Consider the following 20,111-nt stretch of genomic DNA (forward strand, 5'->3'; position numbering starts at 1 on the left):
AATTGGTTTTGACGTACTTCTTTCCATGACGTCTCGCGCTGTGCATTGTGTGTGGATGGATACGGTGCGGGCACCAGCGCAGCCGGGATGGTGGATCGATCGCTGCTGTGAGTGTGCACGCGGGCCTAGGTCACAGGAGACGAGCTGTCATAGAGCGTGGCTCTGTACATTGACCTGCTCTTATCTGGGGCTCTGGCTCACTGCTGGTTCCTGGCTTGCTCTCTAACCGGTGAACATCGCTGCCTGCAACGTGATGAACTTAATTTCTAAGTCAGCGTGTGTACAGGGATGATCACAGGGATATGGCAGGAGGAGTTCCAACTTTGCCGAAGGGTCCTTTTACAGGTGCCTTGGACATGCATGCCCAGCGCTGTGCCAGTTTACACAATTTGCCTTGCTTGCTTATTAAATAAGTACATGGTACCACATTGCGGTGGCGCGTGCTGAAACAAAGTTCCTTAAAAAAAGAAAAAGTTCCGCTATGTGATATGCTGAAATCAGAATGTTGCACCTCTTACTGAGCGATGAGTCCTGGTGTGAACGGGTTGTAAAGTCATACCTCCCAACTTTGAAAAGGAGAAAACATGCAGTGGGAGCCAAAAGTGGGTGTGGATAAATTGTGCTGAATATTGGGCATGGCATAGAGCAGTGGTTCTTAGCCCATGTAACCTCAGGAACCACATTTGTCCTTGGTCATTAAGTCGTGACCCAAGTTGCATTGCTGTACCGTGCGCTCTGGTGCGGGCGACCGAACTGTGGGTGGGAGGTGCGTTTGTGGTGCCATTCAAATAAATGGCAATGCAACACACCTCCCACACCAGAATTTGCGGTAGATTCAATTTAGCGTGGTACCGTGTGTTAATCGCATGGGACTGTGCGATTATTATTCAGGATTTTTATAGCGCCAACAGTTTGCCCAGCGCTTTACAATATAAGGAAGACATTACAGTTACAATTCAAGACTAGATAGCAAGAAGGGCCCTGCCCGTGAGGGCTTACATTCTAAAAGAGAGGGGCAAGTGATACATGAGGAGGTAGCTGTGCTGGGATGATTGTTTGAGAAAGTGATTGTTCAGTGGTTAGGTTGAGGTGGGATAGGCTTCCCTGAAGAGAAGAGTCTTGAGGGATCGCCTAAAGGCAGTCAGAGTAGGAGAGAGACTGACAGGTCGGGGTAAAGAGTTCCATAGTGAGAGACTCTACAGAAGTCCTGGAGGCGAGCATGGGAGGAGTTGATGAGGGAGCTGGAAAGCAGATGGTCTTTTGAAGAGCGGAAGGGATGGTTAGGATGATACTTTGAGACCAGGTTTGAGATATATCCGGGGGCAGAGTTGTGGATGGCTTTGTAAGTGGTTGTTAATATTTTGAATTTTATCCTTTGGGCGAGTGGAAGGCAGTGGAGGGATTGAGGGGGTTTGCAGATACTGAGCGGTTGGTTAGGTGAATGAGTCTGGCAGCTGCATTCATGATAGTCTGTGTAGAGGTAGGCCAATGAGGAGGGAGTTGCAATAGTCAAGACGAGGGATAACAAGTGAGTGGATGAGTAGTTTTGAGGGTTCTTTGGTGAGGAAGGGGTGTATTTTGGAGATGTTACGAAGGTAAAGGTGGCAGGATTTGGATGTGAGGAAGAAAGGTCAATGACACCTAGGATCTTGGCATGTGGGGAGGGTTGAATAGTTGTGTTAACAATCTCAATGGAAAAGTTGGGGAAAGGTGCACGGGCGGGAGGAAATATCATGAGCTCAGTTTTAGAAAGGTTGAGTTTTAAGAAGTGTTGCAACATCCAGATGGATATGTCAGTTAGTAGATTAGTGGCACGCAAGGACACTGAGGGGTTGAGATGTGGAGAGATATATTTGAGTGTCATCGGCATAGAGATGGTATTGGAAGCCATGTGAGGTTATCAGCTGACCAAGGGAGGAGGTGTAGATAGAGAAGAGAAGGGGTCCAAGGACAAAGCCTTGGGGGGACCCTTACAGGAAGAGGAGGGGAGGAGTTAGATTTGAAGGTGACACTAAAGGAGCGCTCAGATAGGTAGGAGGAAAACCATGAGCAAGCAGAGTCTTGAAGGCCAAGCAAGTGGAGTTTTTTGATGAGGTGGTCAACAGTGTTAAAAGCAGCAGAAAGGTCTAATAGCAGGAGTAAGGAGTAGTGGCCATTGTTTTTAGCTGTGAGTAAGTCCTTAGTGAGTTTTAGGAGTGCAGTTTCAGTGGAGTGTAGGCGGGGGGTCAGCCATTTTAGTGTCACCCAGTGCGGGCCGTACCCCTCTTGTGGCACCACTGAGAATTTCAGCCGCTTCACATGAATTGGCAAGAATTTTAACAGATACAATAACATTCAGGCTGCTGCTTACAGATGCGACCACTGTCACCCGGTCATTAACATGAACATGTACAGCGGCCACAGCGAAACGGAAGGAATCCCAAATCACAGTGTAATGGAAGCCTTAGAAGAGAATGCCTTTTATTTTTTCAATGAATAAAATAGCCTCACTCCATTCTCCTTGCAGATTTATTCCACCACAGGAGTGCAGGAATTCACTCCCTGTCAAGCCAATCCCAGTCACTGATTGGAGTGCCTCGTCACATGGTAGCCAATAAACATGGGGATGGGGTAGGAAAGTGACATGCAACTGATGTTTTGCACAAATGTGTTCATGCAAGTTTATATACATCTACTTAATATGGTATACATTGTATATAACTAGCATACTGTCTATTAGCAATTATTTCATGCCAGAAACACCAATGTAATATATTGCAGCTTACCAGTTCTTAGATGTGCTGGCTGCATTAGTTTCCTTTTATTAGGCCTTTATTCTTACCTGGTGATCCTGCCATTATTACTAGAGGTGCATCGAAATAGAAATTTAAAAAACGAAACCGAAATAAAAAAAATTGTCAGACCGAAACCGAAAATGTTTTTATTTTAATTTTTCACATTTTTTAAACATTTTATTTTTTTATAAACTTTTTAATTTTTTTAAATATTTATTTTTATTAATTTATTTTTTATTAAATATTTTTATTTTTTACTTTACTTTTAGGGCTTTGGTGAGATATTAGTGGTCTAAACAGATCCCTGATATTTCCCTTTTATAATAGAAAAAGAGATTGAGGACACAGAGTTCCCCATCTCATTTTCTGTATCCCCTGTTCTCAATGAACAGGAATCCTCTCTGAGTGTTCCTGTTCATTGATAACTTGGGAACACGGTATGTTTACAATAACTACAACTATGAATGAACAGGAGGGGATGTAGATCACTCCCATTCATTCATAATTGAGGATATAGTAGCCATACCATATCCTCAATTATCTACAAACACTCAGTGATCACTGATCACTAAAGCCCCGTTCACATTGAACGATTTATCGCGTGGTAATTCCCGCGATATCGCTGCAAATTACCGCGCGATATCGCGCTCCAATGCATTTCAATGGGGCAAAGGGTCCTGCTGTCGCGGGTCTGTGTCGCTACAGTAGGACCCTTTTTGGAGCGGATTTAGCCGCGATTCAAGCTTGCTCAATGCAAGCTTGAACGCGATATCGCACGGCAAATCTCGCGATATCGCGCAATATGCAAATCGCGCGACAAACGCGAGATTTGCATATCGCGCGACAAACGCGAGATTTGCATATCGCGCAGTGGGAACGGGGCCTTTATGTTTGCTCTCCTCTCTGACACGCTGTCACAGGAGGCTGTAGAGAGGAGAGCCCAGCCTCCTGTGACAGCACGGCCTGTCTCCGCCCACACACCGATCTGCCGGACTGTGATAGGCGGTGTGGGAGGAGAGACACCGGGCGCTCATAGCGCTTTTGATTTTTTTTTTTTTGCCAACAACTCGATTCATTCTTTACAGTGCAGAGCAACGTGATGCAAGGAGTAGGGGGCATGGCGGGGAAGGAGCGGCCCATGGGACAAAGCTTTATCTCCTGTTGTCTCGTGAGTGCAAGCTGCTAGGAGCAGGGCAAGTTCATTGGAATCAGTCCTAAGTCCTGTATTACGGCAAATGTGCAGTAACCCTCAGCGAGCCTCAAGCTGTGATCCCTTGACACAGCTGTTATTATTATTATACAGGATTTATATAGCGCCAACAGTTTGTGCAGCATTTACAATATAAAGAAAACATTACAATCACAATGCAAGGCAAGATGGTGAGGAGGGCCCTGCCCGTGAGGGCTTACATGTGGGACAACTGAATAAAAAGAGGGACCGTTCCTGAAAATTAAGGACAGTTAATAAGTATGTTATACTGATCTCCATTACATAGTGGGGTGTTGTATTGTGATTCACCAAGGATAGCCAGGAAAGGTGAAACCATTGTTTGAAATTTGAGTTCAGTGCAGAGGAAGTAAAGGTGCCCATGCACTGCACGATTCTCGTAGGAGAATCGCGGGAAATACCGAGATCGTACGAGAATCGCGCAGTGTATGGAAGGCGTGCGACCGTTTTTACTGTACGGTCGCACGTCTTCCGTCGAACCAGCATGCTAGAAAACCCGCCGGAAATCGTACGATTCTTGGTGAGTTAGTGGCCTGTTGGTTCGACAACTGCCAAACGGGCCGGTGTGCGCACGCGCACACTGCCCGTTTGCAGTCAACGTAAGCCCGCCCCTCATTACAGTCATAGTAAGCCCGCCCCTCAGGTATCGCAAGTACGATCTGCCTGTCCAAGATGGGCAGATCGTACGTTTTTTTAAAGTACTTTACAACCCTCGCAAGACAAAAGTCTTGCGAGGGTTGTAAAGTGTATGGGCACCTTTACAAGGACACTAACATTTTTGAAAAATCAACAGTTTTATGTACTTGCCGAAACTATATATCACATCTCATAGATTATGTTCTTGGGTTCAGATATACTTTTAAAGGCTACAGAAGGGTTTGAAATCTATCTAAACACTACACCATCTGTGTCTCATTAGGGAGATTTTCCTTCACTTCTTGTCCTGTAGACTAAACAATGTGAGGGAAATCCTCTCTTGGAAAGCCTGTTCTTGTGGGCACTTAACATTTTTGAATTTCTCACGTTCATTCTCGGTGACATTGGTAATCAGGACAATTAGAGAGAGTGAATCTTCCTAATGCGGCACGGATAGTAATAACATCTTCACAACTCTTTCCAAATCCCCCCCCAAAAATGGCTTTAGTTATATTTTAAGTAATAGTGGATATGTATTTTTAAGTGCTCATTTTTAAACTCAGTGTTGTCCTTAATCCTCTGGATCTTTGTCTCCTGCTTCCAAAATCAATTCACGGTTTTCCTCCATAACGCAGCGGTTGCGCTATCACCCTTTTTAGTCATGCAGCATGCTTTTACAGTGCCATTCTGTTACGTGACGCAGATGGTTCTACAGAGACTGGCATATTTGGCCTTCAATGCAATTGCAGTATTAGACCCTAGACTAGCCATCTCTCATTTGTAAATGATCTTTTAAAGTCCCTTGGACATCCGGTTCGCAGGAGATGTCAATCATATGTCAATCTTGAACAACCAGGCTTAAAAAAAGGGGCCTTCTGCACCCTCTGCTAACCACATATCACGCTGTTTCTAACATCTCCACCCTGGCATTTTGACAACAATTCATACCTTCAGCAGTGTAACTCTAACTATTAGCACATGTTCCATACTCCATGGCATCCCAGTTTTGGATTATGGAAATAGAAGAATATGGTTTCACAAATGTTGACACCTGCCATCATCATCTTAAACAATCAACATTTGCCTTGACACATTCCATGGTGATTGCATCAAGGTGACTGAGTTACCCTGGTGACTTTAATGAAAAACTACTGGAAAACATTTTATTAACCCTTGCGGTAGGGCTTTTCCCGCACTGCAAGGGTTGTGCTTAATGATGTCTACATGCTTAAAAAAAGTTATACCCACCAGACCATCTGAACAGGCTTGATATTAGACCTGTGTCTGGATCGTCTCTCCCCCTCTGCTACAGAGGTCTAAGGATCCTGGTGTCATCACAATCTATACACTGTGTAGATGTGAGGACGCAGAGGAGCAGTCCATCTGTGCAACAGAGAAGGATACTTACTTCAGTGATCACAGAAGCAGGGAGCCGGCTTGGATGGTCTGGTGACTATAACTTTTTTTTTAGCACTTAGGCAAAAATGAGCACTTAACCCTTGCAGTGCAGGGGTAGCCCCACTGCCAGAGTTAATATTTTTCCTGGAGTTCTTTAAATGCTGGGTTATGTTCCTGACACTTTAGAATTTAGGAATCTACTAGAAAGAGTGGGAAAATGTCTTCAACATTACAGAGTGCGTCCAGTTAACTGTAACTAACTACTACCAGCTATTTAGTCTGCTTCGACTGCATATTTGTGGAAAGGGGGAGTGCTTTTTTAAACACTTGATGGACTAGATTATACTGTATACCAGGGGTAGGCAAACTTCAGCTGTGGTGCAATTACAAATCCCATTACGCATTGCAAGATTTTGACAGCCACAGGCATGACTTCCAGATGCAGATGCATGATGCGATTTGTAGTTTCACCACAGCAGGAGGGCCAAGGTTTGCTTAATCCTGCTGTGTACTGTATCTACAATTTTGTTGCTGTGAAAGGGGTATCAAGGCTTATGTCATATCCTTCCAAGGACACGCTTGCCTATGTACATAAACATGGCTACACCCAGAAAGAGTCCTTAGCTAAAATGAGATCAATGACTGATTTTGAATATGAAATTAAGTTTCATCTTAGCTTCATTTACCATGATTGGTTCTAATCATGGCTCACTGTAATGCATTGCATAAAATATCCAGGTAATTATACACCTCCAGTCAAGGACCACAAAGTAAACTAAATGTTAACGTTTAGTAATTAAGATGTATGGCTTGTATTGTGTAACAAAGATTACCACATAGACTGGTTTGCAATGTTAGTGTGAACGATTCCATAAACAGTTTTGCTAAGCTATGACTTGGCATCTAAATATACACTGAATATTACTTAACAGTTCAACTCTTAGAGTGGGTGTAGCCATCAATCACAGGATCCAGAAATAAAAACATTTGATTGTGCCTACACCCTTCTTGAAATGTGTTCGATGGCTGTTGTCGCTACTGTACCAGTACTTGTTTGTGCATACAGTACAATTGTGGAGCATTTTGTAAATTGTGGAGGCTGAAAACTTGGCAGTTGTTACTTTACTAAAAAGTAGAGGTGCACCAAAATAAAAATTTCAGAAACAAAACCAAAATGAAAAAAAGTCAGACCGAAACCAAAAATGTTTTTTATTCTAACTTTTTCAAATGTTTAAAAATATTTTATTTTTATTTTACTTTTTTCATTGTTATTTAATATTGTTTTACTTTTAGGGGCTTGGGGGGGAAATATTGGAAAAATAGAAAAAGAGATTGAGAACAGAGTCCTCTATCTCTTTTTCTGCAGCCCCTGCCATAAATGAACATGGATCGTCTATACTGAGTGGATATAGTATGTTTACTATATCCACAATCATGAATGAACAGGAGGTTATGTAAATCCGTTCCCATTCATTTATAATTGAGGACACAGTAAACATACTATGTCCTCAATTACTTACAAACACTCAGCGATCGCTGAGTGCTTGTACCCGCTCTCCATCCTGACAGCTGTTACAGGAGGCTGGGTGGGGCGGGGCGGGAGGAGAGCTTAGCCTCCTATGACAGCTGTCTTCATCCACACCGCCGCTCTCCATCCTGGATTGGCTATCACTTTTTTGCCAAAAGTGCTATTTTCGGCCGATATGTTTCCATGGACGATATATCGGTGCATCCCTACTAAAAAGTACACTATATTTGACCTCACACAAAAACTACCTGATGTGTGAAGTATGCATAGGCTTCTTAAAAATGGTAACATGATTATGCTCTGCAGTTTAATTTATGAGCAGACAAAGGATGAAGTCATGCAGAACGTGCAGACAGCGGCAGAATTGCCAGTGTGACATAGGCCTAATAAAACAAAATTTGGCATATAGGAACCCTGTTGGGATGGCTGGCACCAGCTATCCCATTGCGATTGCAACCTTTTATTTTGAACAACTACCTGTAGAACATAATAAGTATCTTCGGAGTTGGTGTTAGCAACCTGGTTCTAACCTTTCCCTAAGCTTTGGCTGGGGTCTCACTTTAAGATTTGAGAAAATATATCTGTAGCGGCATTAGAAAATCAACAAAACATGTCATTTGACTTTGGTTCGTTAACCTTGGCATCAGGGGCGTAACTAGAAATCACAGGGCCCCATAGCAAAATTTTGTATGGGGCCCTGTGATTTCTAGTTACGCCCACCTGATAACCCAAACAGCCCACCTAAGGGTGACCCTGCAGAGCCCACCATATACTCTCTATGGTGGGCTCTGCAGGGTCTCAGGCGGGCGGTCAAGCCCTCTTACCTGTCAGCCCTGATCCTCTGTCCGCCTCCTTCTCCTCCTCCTCGATCGCCGGATCCCGCCCCTCGATCGCCGGGCCCTGCCCCCTCGATCGCTGGGCCCCGCCTGGGTCGCTATGGTGATTGTTACGCCACTGCTTGGCATAATAATACAGACCTGTTAGTTATATTATTCATCTGTTTGAATAATGGAACAGTAAATTTGCCAGCACTGAATTTTCCAGCAGTCTAGCAGTACTTATACCTGTTGCAGTGTACACAACTTTGCCTTCCATTTCTGTAGAGAGTGGAATTTGAAGATGAAAACTCTTTGTAGTCTCATTCTCCAATAAGGTGAAGTTAGCTTTAGCTTATAGTAAGAAATTAATCATTTACTTCCAAAGTAGATCCTAATTTTCATTTCTGTTGTCATGAAAAGAGAACGGACCAGTATGGTCAATGTTTCAATTTCCTATGGTCTCTTTAGCATCTGCGCAAGCTGACACAGGCTTTGCTATGGCCATATTGCTAAATATTTATTTGGAGAGACATTCGATTTTTTGTTTGTTTTATTTAAACACATTTTTTTACACTGTTTACAGTTCAACTGATATTTGATATCACTTTTTCTTTACCTGTATGAAAATAAAGATTTGATACAGCAGTATTTTAATAACACTGTTTAGAGAGCGTTCTGGACTTTCTAATAAGACAGCCCAGCGGCAGCTCACTTGTAGCCTATCTCTAAATTATATTCCATAAAGACAAGGATTTTGGTGCATCCCTCCCCTGATGTAGTCAGCTGGGTGTGTTCTGAACAGAAAGCTGCAGAGTATGGGGTCAGATTAAAGCTTGTCAGAAAATCTGCAGTCAGCAGAATCTGAGCATGCATATTTAGCATTTAATATTTAACTGACTAAAAATAATTTTAAAAAATATTAATCTTTAGTTCTGAAGATAGTAAATATGTATAATATAGGATATTTTGCATTTAAGTTCATATGATGATTTCAAACGGAATGGAAAACCTTTGTTGCCTTATCTCTGCAATATGTTTAATACACAAATTATAGATATGGAGTTCAAAAAAGACACGGGTATATTGAGTTCAACCTCTCACAAAACTCTAGCGACATTTAGTTGGGCTTACATGAATTAAAGGTAGAGCACCTATTACTAGGGGAGTGATGTCCAGTAAGTAAACACTTGGAATCTAATCCACAATGGATTCCATGTTTTTGTTTATTTGGCCAAGATGATAATTTGCAGAGCTCCTAGCCTCTGAAAAAATAGTTGTCCCCTCTACGCTATTTTCTTTGTTCAATTAGTCTTAGTGGCAAATTCAAGAAGCTGTGTAGACGTTCATTTTATTTCCTATATTTATACAGAGTTGATAAATTATACAGTCCAAAGAATCATTGACGCCTATATCTGGGGAATCTAAAAACCTCCCCTTGAATTGGGGATACCCCTGCACTGCTAGGGTTCACTGCTCGTTTATGTCTAGAGGACCGATGTAAAGCAGTTTTACTTACTTGGTTCCCATTCCTGCTGGCTCCAAGACCAGTGCCCACAGCCTTTTCTCCTCCAGCGGCTGGAGGTCCACTAACGTCAGCATGTGTAATGCAGGTTCCGTAGCCCTGGATTATACGTAAGGATGCCAAACTCAAGGCAAATGGTAAATCTGCAAGGCAACCGTGCTAACTGCTTAGCAACCATGCTACCCACAGGAGATCATATAACTGCTTTATAACCAAGCAATTTAGTTTTCCCTTTTAATTACATCTGCATCTTAAGCAAAATATAAGCAGGCTAATTAAAATTTGGTGATGCTGTTACCACTTAAGGTTGTGACACACTGCACGCGAAGCAGCGTGGAGCGGTGGTACGCGGACCTTCACGTGCAGTGTGTCATTTCTTTTTCACTCCGGCACGTCAGTTTACGAGAGCTCCCATAGCTGAGCGTGCCGAGATGAAAAATCTACAGCCAATCGGCTCGCGTATATAAACCCACGCGTCACGATGCGAAGTACATTCGGTTGTTATGCGGAAGCTGATTGGCTGAAGATGCAGTCATTTTTCTGGCCACGCTCAGCACACACACCGCATGCGAACCTCCGTGCCTGACAGCTTTGCTTTGCTATGCACAGCTTTGCGTGCAGTGTGTCACAGGCTTTAATCTTTAATGACCGAGTAATGTCCAATTGCCTCTGCGTCATCCAGTTTCATTCCCAGATAGAGAAATATCAGTAAAGCACATTTGCCTTGATGTGGCTGTGCTTGGGCAGCTGACTGTCGGTATGTAGGGGCTGTTGGTAGCATACATAAGATGCGTAATAATAACCTGCATGGAGAAAAAAGCTAAAGTTTTAGCCCCCCAGCCAAATCTATCACACATGGAAGCTACAGAAAGAGCGATTAAAGTGATACTAACAATGGATTAGCTCAAGATGCTTATTGGAGGGAAATGTATTGGAGAAAAATGTTTATCTAGGCCTGCTGTCTGTAAGGAGTGTCACATTATTGTCATTTTGTCTTATATATCTGAACACAAAGTTCAGTTTTCACAAATAAGCAGTTCCTAGAACTGCACTGACATTGACAAATGTTTCTCAATATACTGAAATCATATCATGTACTGTATTCGAGTATAAATAGCTACATTTACAGAAACATAACATGTTGTAGAATTTGAAGGATTGGTAGTTTAGTATCAGCTTGACAAATATTTAGTTCATTTTTGCAATGATTCTTTTGTATTCTATCCTATACCTTTTGTTATGCTATTGTAAAGTTATTATTTTACTGCAATTTTTTGCTTTATAATTTAACTACGAAGAATAAATCTCTATTTCCTTCTTTTTCTGATTTCTACCAAACCAAGAAAACCTGACATTTTTTGCCAAATATCTAGCCTGTTTTTTTGACATAGCCTGATCCCTTTTCTACCTTTACCTTTGCAATTCAGCTATACATGCTGGAACGCACACAGTGGTGTCCATTAATTATTTATTTCCGACATTGCCTCTTCTACAGATGTGGTCTATTTGATCACACGCAGAGACCTATGATAGAAGCAGTGGAGCAAAGGCATGCTTCAATCCCTACATCGTTCTCTCTGTCAGAGTTGTTATAATGGCCTTTGTGTACCCTGGGTACACAGAATCATAATTATTTCAACCAAAATATTACAGCCACATCTTTGATTGTGATAATCATAGATAATTGCAGTTATACAAAGCTAATCTGAATGATTCAGCTAATTCATATCTAATTTTGTACCTCCATGGTATCTGTAGGATTTGTTTATCTGCCAAACTGTGCTACCAGAATGCGTTGATGCCTATAAAAGTCTTAATTGAATACCATATATGCCTATCACCATAGAAATGTAGCAGCTATAGTTATTTTCAAATTTCAATTCACTAAAAACCGGTACATTGAATCTCCCACAATCTTTTGTTATCTCTCACAGTCCATCTCTTTTTATCTGCCATGGAAATTACAACATGATCCCACTTTCTTATATTTTATATTATGGAGAATGCAGTAGGAACAGTTAGACAACTTTTAGGCTGAAGGTCAGGAACTCCCTGAAAAAATCTAGTGGATGATTCAAAGTCAGGCAAACAATCCCTTTAGCCTCCCCTTTTAAGCATTAAATGTGTACTACAAACCAGTTCCCAGTTACCCATGATAGGTTATATTGACCAGGTATCTGCATAATTACAGGTAAAATAATTGGTGAACTTCTTTTACATTGTAATTAATCAACACAGATTTGCAGCTGCCCTGAAGGCTGGAAAACAGGACCAGCTGGTGGCCTTTGCAAACTAGGGTTGGCAAATGGTACTTTTTGCAATATAAACTTGTCATTCACCTTTCATACAGTCTTCTGCTTTAGAAAATAAATATATGGCTTACATTCTGATGCATTTGGCACCTTTATTGGGTAAAACGACACAATTCTCTCACCCCCTCTCTCTTTCTGATAAAGCCTACTTGTCAGTGTTTAGTTTTTTTACAAAAATAGAGTGTACTTCCACTTAAAGGTAGTCTGAAATAAAGATCTTTTTGTGTGCGGAAAAGCATATGTGATGGAAGAGTTTGAGTTTTATTTTTGAAATGATCCTTTGTCCTGAGGTTTATGTATGTCTGTATCAGTGGCAGACCTAGGGAACAAAGGGCCCTGGTGCAAGATTATTTTTGCCCCCCCCCCCCCCACACCCCCCCCAAAGGGAGCCGAGAATTTAATAAAAGCCTACAGGCACTGCAGGGGGCAGCCCTGGGCCTCGGCCGTGAGGACCCAGCAGACAGCCGCCTGAGTACAGAGGCGCGCTGAGATGGACACGTCACACACAGGGGGCTCGTCAGCCAATGTGATCACTCCCGGCGCAGAGATGGGGGGGCCCGCCGCATACCGATCCGATGGGAACCGGCTGCCGGACACCAACGGGCCCCTCCATCTCTGCCCCAGGGCTGTGTTTGAATAGATACTGGGCCCCCCGTAGGCTCAGGCCACGGTGCGGTGGCACAGCCTGCACCGGCGGTAGTTCTGCCACTGGTCTGTGTGACGTCACATTTGGCACAGTAATTGGCAGTATTTTGAACAGGACTTTGTGGTGATTAAGCATTCTCAGGAAAATTGATTTTTGTCATGGCTTAGTGTTGTCCTCTGTTCCAGTGAAGTCCTCCAGTCCAGGTTCCTCAGTGAAGTCCTGTTCCATATGGAATACCAGCAATAACATCCAAAGCTAAGTGACTTTTTAGTGTACCTCTTATAGAAATCATTGCATGTGCTAGAAAAGGGTATAGTGTAGGGATGCCCCGACACCAATACTAGTATAGATGCCAAAGCCAAGTATTTGGGCGAGTACTCATACTCGCCCAAATGCTCCGATACCTACCCCGATACTTGAGCTTCTTGTATGAACATAGGGCCGGCTTCCCGGCCAATCAGGAGGCCGGGCAGCGTGTAATGACTCGCTGCCCGGCTTCCTGGTTGGTCAGGAAGCTGGGAACAAGTGGAGGCAGAAATTAAGACATTTAAAGACCCACTAGCAGTTTTTCTTGGAGTGTATGCATTCAACTGCTAGTGAATGCCTTAAGGAAAAAGAAAGGCCATAAACCTGTTAGTAAAGCCAAGGTACCTGCCATTGTCACATCTCATAATTGGGATTGTGAGGATGTACTCTACTCAGGTGATAGTGCGGATGAGGAGATAGCATTTGCTATCACTGAGGATGATGATCACCCAGTTGGAAAGAAAAAATATGCCAAACCTCTTTTTACTTAGCATAATTAATGGCAACATGGTAGAGATGACAGCTGGTGAGGTCGGCTGGGGAAGGACTTCACAAAGGAACTTTGACCAGAGGACAACACTAAAGCCACGCTTCGAGAGAGACTGCAACCAAAAGCCATTTTCCTTAAACATTTAAGAGCCGCGAAATCCTGTTCAATACGGAATTTGTAGACCAGCAACAACTTTAGTGTATCCTATTGCATAAAAACCATTGCATGTACTAGAAAGGATAAATTAGCAGGTGCATGTGTATGTATGTATGCATAAATGTAGCTGTCTGCATATTTTTGGTATTGTTTTGTTCCTGTAACAAAGACGTTTATGCATTTTTGCATAGGTAAAGTATGTTAAATATGACTTCTGGGTCAGTTTCCTTGGTTTTACTACAAGAATTAAATAAACAAATAGCTGTAAAAGTTTGCTAAGCAAAACAGCTGACAAAGTAAGTCTAAAGTGTGTGCGGCTTCTATATTTTTCCTTGTTCTTTTTTATCTCCAGGTTTGTCTAAACGTGTTAGCGTAACAATGACACGTGTAAAAAATTCCATTCTGGTGGCCACATTTTATCATATGGGACAAGGTAAAAAGATGGTAGGTTTTTGGACCTAACCTATGCACCCTTTATATACCGTATTTGCCGGCATATAAGACGACTTTTTATACTTAAAAACATCCCCCGAAAATCGGGGGTCGTCTTATACGCGGGGTATACGAATGTCCCTAATCTGTCAGCCCTCTGGATGTACGGCGAGCGATGTACACAACCTCTGCCAATCCGAGCAGGCTTTGTATTCATTAATAGAATACATCGCTCGCCGTGATTGGCTCAGCGCGGTATACTGTATGTAGCCGAAGCTCCCCTACATACAGTATTACTGCACATCCAGCGGGCTGACAGATTAGTGGGTGTATTTAAACAAAATGGCTGCTGGACAAGACCACATCATGGCTCCAGCAAGAAGAAGGAAATATGAAACCTCGGAAGGGGGGGTAGTCTTATACGACGAGTATAGCCCAAAACCTATGTTTTAACTGGAAAATTAGGGGATCGTATACACCCAGTCGCCTTATATGCCGGCAAATACGGTATTCCTAGGGAGAAATTACCAACGTTATGGGGCCAGTGACCACCAAGAGTGTTATTGCAGTCTGCTCTCATTGGAGAGAATTCCCATAATTATTATTATACAGGATTTTTAAAGCACCAACAGTTTGTGCAGTACTTTACAAAATTCAAGGAGACAGTGCTGTTACAATATAGCTTACTACATGAGGGTCCTGCTCATGAGAGCTTACAATCTAGTAATCAAGCAATATAAAAGGCATTAATTCTAATGGAAGAAGAAAAAGTACAGTTATGTGGAGCTGGGATAGGCTTCCCTGCAGAGATGAGTTTTTAAGGATAACCTAAGGCCTGGTTCACACCTGAACGTTTTGTAGTGCGTTCAACGCTCGACGAACGCTCTACAAAACGCTCAAACATCTAAATCCCATTGTATTCAATGGGTCTGGTTCACACCTTGCCGTATTTCCGCCCGTCCGAACGCGATCCAAAACGGCCTACGCCCAAAGAAGTACATGTACTTCTTTGGGGCGTTTTGGTCTCGCGTTTCCATTGGGATACAGCCAAGTAGCCCACGGAAACCCGCGTTTGTTGCGCGTTTTTTTTACCGCGAATCGTGGTAAAAACGTGCGACGCGAACCGCGCGACAAACACGCATATTCAATATGCCCAGGTGTGAACCGATCCTAAAGGTAGATCATCATTTCCTGTCTCCTTTTCAGCCATCGGGCAGCCATTTATTATGTAACTCTTGTGCATGCATGCAGGAGTTACATCATCCCAGCACCAATCTCCATTCTTGTCATCTTACACATATCATGAATGGCCTTAGAATGTACACTGCACATGCACCGCAGGCAATGTACATTATAACTGAATTTGGCAATGTAACCATAAAAATAATTGCTAGGAGACGGGGTAATGTTTATCTTTTTATTGTTTATTTTCTTTTTAGCATAAGAGACTTGTAAAGTCTTAACCAAACTCCAGCCACGCACTTTTTTTTACAAATGACTGAAGTGAAAACTAGGTTACCTCTTGTGGCGGGTGTTAACGTATTCACTGTGTCCTCTTTACTTTACAATGTTTTGATTTGCAGTTGTGGAATAACTTCTGCCGCAACAGTAAAGGGCTCTAATTGCATACCCACTCCCTTCTTTCTCCTTGTCCATTCACAAAAAGGTCTTGTTTACAATGCATTCTGGGAATGGAGGACGTAAGATCATGTCACATTCCTGCCCTCCTCTCCCCTTGTCCAATCACAGAACACCTTCATTCTTTAAAAAAATATGTCTTTTTGTGAATGGGTGGAGAGAGAGGAGGGTGCTGGTATGTGACTGGAGCTTTTTACAGTCACAGCCACATCTCTCATTCTTGCAGTGCTTGATATGTGGTACTGTCTGTGTTATCCCATGGGTGCAAATCAAAGCATAGTGAAGTGAAGGGGAAAATTGTGAATAATTTAACACTCACCACAAGAGGTAACCTATTTTCTCTCTTAGTAATTTGTAAAAAGGTCTATGATTGGAGTTCAGTATTCCTTGCAGCACATCTGCTGTAGCCTAAGCTGGCACAGTCCTTCACAAAAGAATATACTCAGAATATTAACACACACATTACTAACACTTGAAATATATCTTTCATTTTGCTACTTTGAGATATTGTTCTGTTTATTCATCAATCACAGCCGAAGGGCAACCAAGGTCTAACACATTATTTAGTGTAAAATACTGTTTTCTTAGTTTTACATGAAGGAAATGCCAACTTTCTGCTGGCTGTTATGCACTGAGACAATACAGTCATTTCTGTACTAAAAAGGACCTCAAAGTTCCCCAGTGGAAAATCCACAAGAGACCACACTGTATGGGAAACTTATTTTCCATTAAAGGAAGAATTGAATTATTCAGCTACAAATCAAAGATTCATAGTATCATCCAGCACACACAGATGGCTGCACTGACACATAAGAAGTGGGTGTGTGTGCCTGTCTCTAAGGGGAATGGCCAACAAATATTCCACAATACATTTTGTGTCAGCTTCATCAAATGAAACACCGCTTTTATTCTTTTCTGCAATGGTTATAATTGTATTTATATGACAAGGATTGGACATACAAAACAATATATGAAATTACATCCAATGTGCTAATGTACAATATGTTCGTTTATAAAGTGCAATTAGTAAAGGAAGGAAATGATAGATAAGGTACTAGAAATCATGTGTTGCAGCACTGGAATTCAAAATTGTAGCCTGTCTGTATAATGTTTGTATGTCCATTACATTTTTAAGCAGCTAGGCATTCTCATACATTGCAGAACCAAAGTGGAGGACCAACGGGCAATTTAAATTGGCATTAGTAAGTGAGAAAGACGATGGTCTTGATTTATGAAGCTGCCAAAGCATTTAAAGCACCTTGAAGTGTGCTTAAAGCATGCTGACCTGGCCTCTCAGCTAAGGGTATTGTTCACTTAACCCTTTCGCTGCCAAGCCCTCTGGAATACTTTACACCTCAGTTGGCCACACCATTTTTGCAATTTTTCCCATTGTTTTGATTTTCAACTGCTGCGTTGCTAGCACTTGTAAAAGACCCCCCAAACCATATATGTTCTGAAAGCACAGGCCCGGTAGAATAAAAGATGGTGCTACTAAATTTGTAGGCCCTGCAATAATTGCCAAATGTTTATCAAATCAATGTTAAACCGATAAAAATACACAATTCAGTTGATAAAGCACACTAAAATCAGTATCAGTGCACAGAAAAAAAAAAAAAAACTTTCCGACTAAATCTAAAAGATAAAACTGAATTTTTGTTAATAGCTGTCATCAGCGGCTTGTCAGCTGATGACAGCTATTAATTTAAAGTGGACCGTCAGGGGAACATTCTAACATAAGTTCATGGTGGCTAAAGTGACCATGAGCTTATAGCAGAACGGTGAATGCCACCAACGTGAGGCATATTGACGTGGCAGGCTGGGAACAATTTTGTTCCGCCGTATGTCTTACGTCGGTGGCAGGGAAAGGGTTAATGCGCTGGATCCTAAACCAGAACTCAAAAGTTTGTACATATGGAAGACTGGATTATCTTGATTTGACCCTATGTAGCAACTTTTACATTCTCCTTTAGTACCCAGTGCATTGTTTTATACTGCTTTTTCTAGCTATGGGCCATCGCCCCAAATCATAGGGCGAGCTGATCTATACTAGCAGCTCCTCTCTGATGTTTTAATCTTTTCTATTGTCTCCTTGTCTTGCCTTTTCTATTATCTCCTACTCTGACTGACTGCCTTTAGGCGATTCTGAAAGACTCATCTCTTCAGGGAAGTCTATCACACCTCAAACTAACCACTGAACTATCTCAAACAATTCATCCCCACACAGCTACCTCCTTAATGTATCACTTGCCCCTCCCTATTATATTATAAGCTCCCACAGGCAGGGCCCTCCTAACCATCTTGTCTTGAATTGTTTTGTGAATGTCTTCCTTATATTGTAAAGCGCTGCACAAACTTTTGGCGCTATATAAATCCTGTATAATAATAATAATATTCATCACTTAAGCATGCCTTAAAGCTTATTAAAATCCAGAAATAAAAAATGTATATATTGTTGTTTACCAGTCTTCAGATGAAGTGCCCATATTTGTTTTCTTTTTTCACACTTCCTGTCCCTGGGTGGCTACGTACAGTCCTCCAATGTATCTATGGAGACCGCCATGATTGCCACTCAGGCTGTACTTCAAACACATCTGCCTTTGTTCTCCCGGACGGGGAGATTAGTACTTACTGAAGGAAGATAGCATTGTTTGTACTTTCTATTAAGCTACCAAGAAGTGACAAGGAAACTTCATTTCTGGCAAGCTCAACGGGTTAGATCTTAGCCTGAAAAAAGGAAACTAATGAAGCCACCACATCTAAGGACTAGATAGCTGCAATATATTAGTTTGTTTGTTTTTGGGTATGGTTATCCTTTAATCACTATAAAACACTGCTAAGTTGATGTTGCAGCTTGATAAACCAGGTCCAATATCTTAAGGAAGAATTGTCTCAGAGTTTGCTGACCCATGGCAACAATTCGGATTCTCCTTTTATTTTCCAATACTGCTACTGCTAAAATACAATCTGTTTGGCTTCTGGTAGGAATGATAATACAAGATACAGCTCAACTGTTTATGACCCGAAATACCAAATGCCTAAAATTACAGTTACTTTGAAAAATGAACTCCAGCTTTAGCAGATTAGCATGCCTGAGCTGGCTGCCCTGTTCCCAATGTTGCTGCACTCTCCATTTGTTGTCCCCTGTGCTTCCTGTTCTCAGCCTCATCCAACCCTTTTATTTGTAACCGTATTGTTAGAAACACACTACTTGGTTCCCTGGATTTTATCAGGTGTCATCAGCAGACTGCCATAAGCTGCTGGTTATGAAATCACAATATTTCATGGGGCATGTAGTCCCAGAGTTGCAGCCCACATCACCACTGTGTGATGTGGAGCTGCTATTTCACAACTCCCACAGCCCAATGCTATTAGGAAGGTGGATCACTGTGGCCATTTGACCACAATTTTACAAAGCTTTTAATGGTATTCAATATAATTAATACGAAAAACATTAGTAATGTGCCTGGGGAGGGGATCAGATGCAGCAGTGATGCATCAAGAAATTCTGCTTTAAGAGAGAGAGAGTGTGTGTCAGAGTTCCGCAAAACTAGTAGAACTAAGCTGATAAAGTGTTGATAGTACTTTAGTGAACAACAACAAGCTGAGACACTAAAGTCTGTTCCCCTAACAGGGACTATACAACCCTGTATCCTGTTACCATCATATGTCCAAAGTGTAACACAGTCTGTTAGGCTTCATTCACACGTGTGCATGAGAGGTTGAGTGAATTTTCGATTAGTTTTACACCTGTTTGGGACGCATTACTGTTCACTCCTATGAAAGGTGCACTTTGACAGAAACTGAGTTTTTGGAAGAATGGACTTGCATAGCAAACTACAGTTCAATGCATCCCAATGCTGCATGCAGGGTTTTTTTCCAATGCAATGCAACACAGTTCAGTAGTGGAAACACTACTGTAGGGTGAAAACAATACATTTTGAGACATCAATGCATTTACCTTGCTTTTTAAAATGCAGCAAAATGTTCACCAATGCATCTGGCAGAAGCAAGCCTTTAGGCACCCGCAATGCACCAAAAACGCAGAAGTGTGAATGTACCCTTTCTGGTTGGATGTTTTGTTAATGCATGATGTGAAAACTTAATCTGGGACAGCTGAATAAGTCTGGTTCAGTCTCGGGGCCTGATGTTACCATTCCATTGTTTTAGTTCACGCCTTACTTTCATAGGAAACCATAGTATCAGCATAAAAGAAATTGAACATAGTTT

The sequence above is a fragment of the Nanorana parkeri genome, unplaced genomic scaffold, assembly GCF_000935625.1.
Source record: "Nanorana parkeri isolate BGI_ZX_2015 unplaced genomic scaffold, ASM93562v1 scaffold250, whole genome shotgun sequence".
Taxonomy (NCBI): Eukaryota; Metazoa; Chordata; class Amphibia; order Anura; family Dicroglossidae; genus Nanorana; species Nanorana parkeri.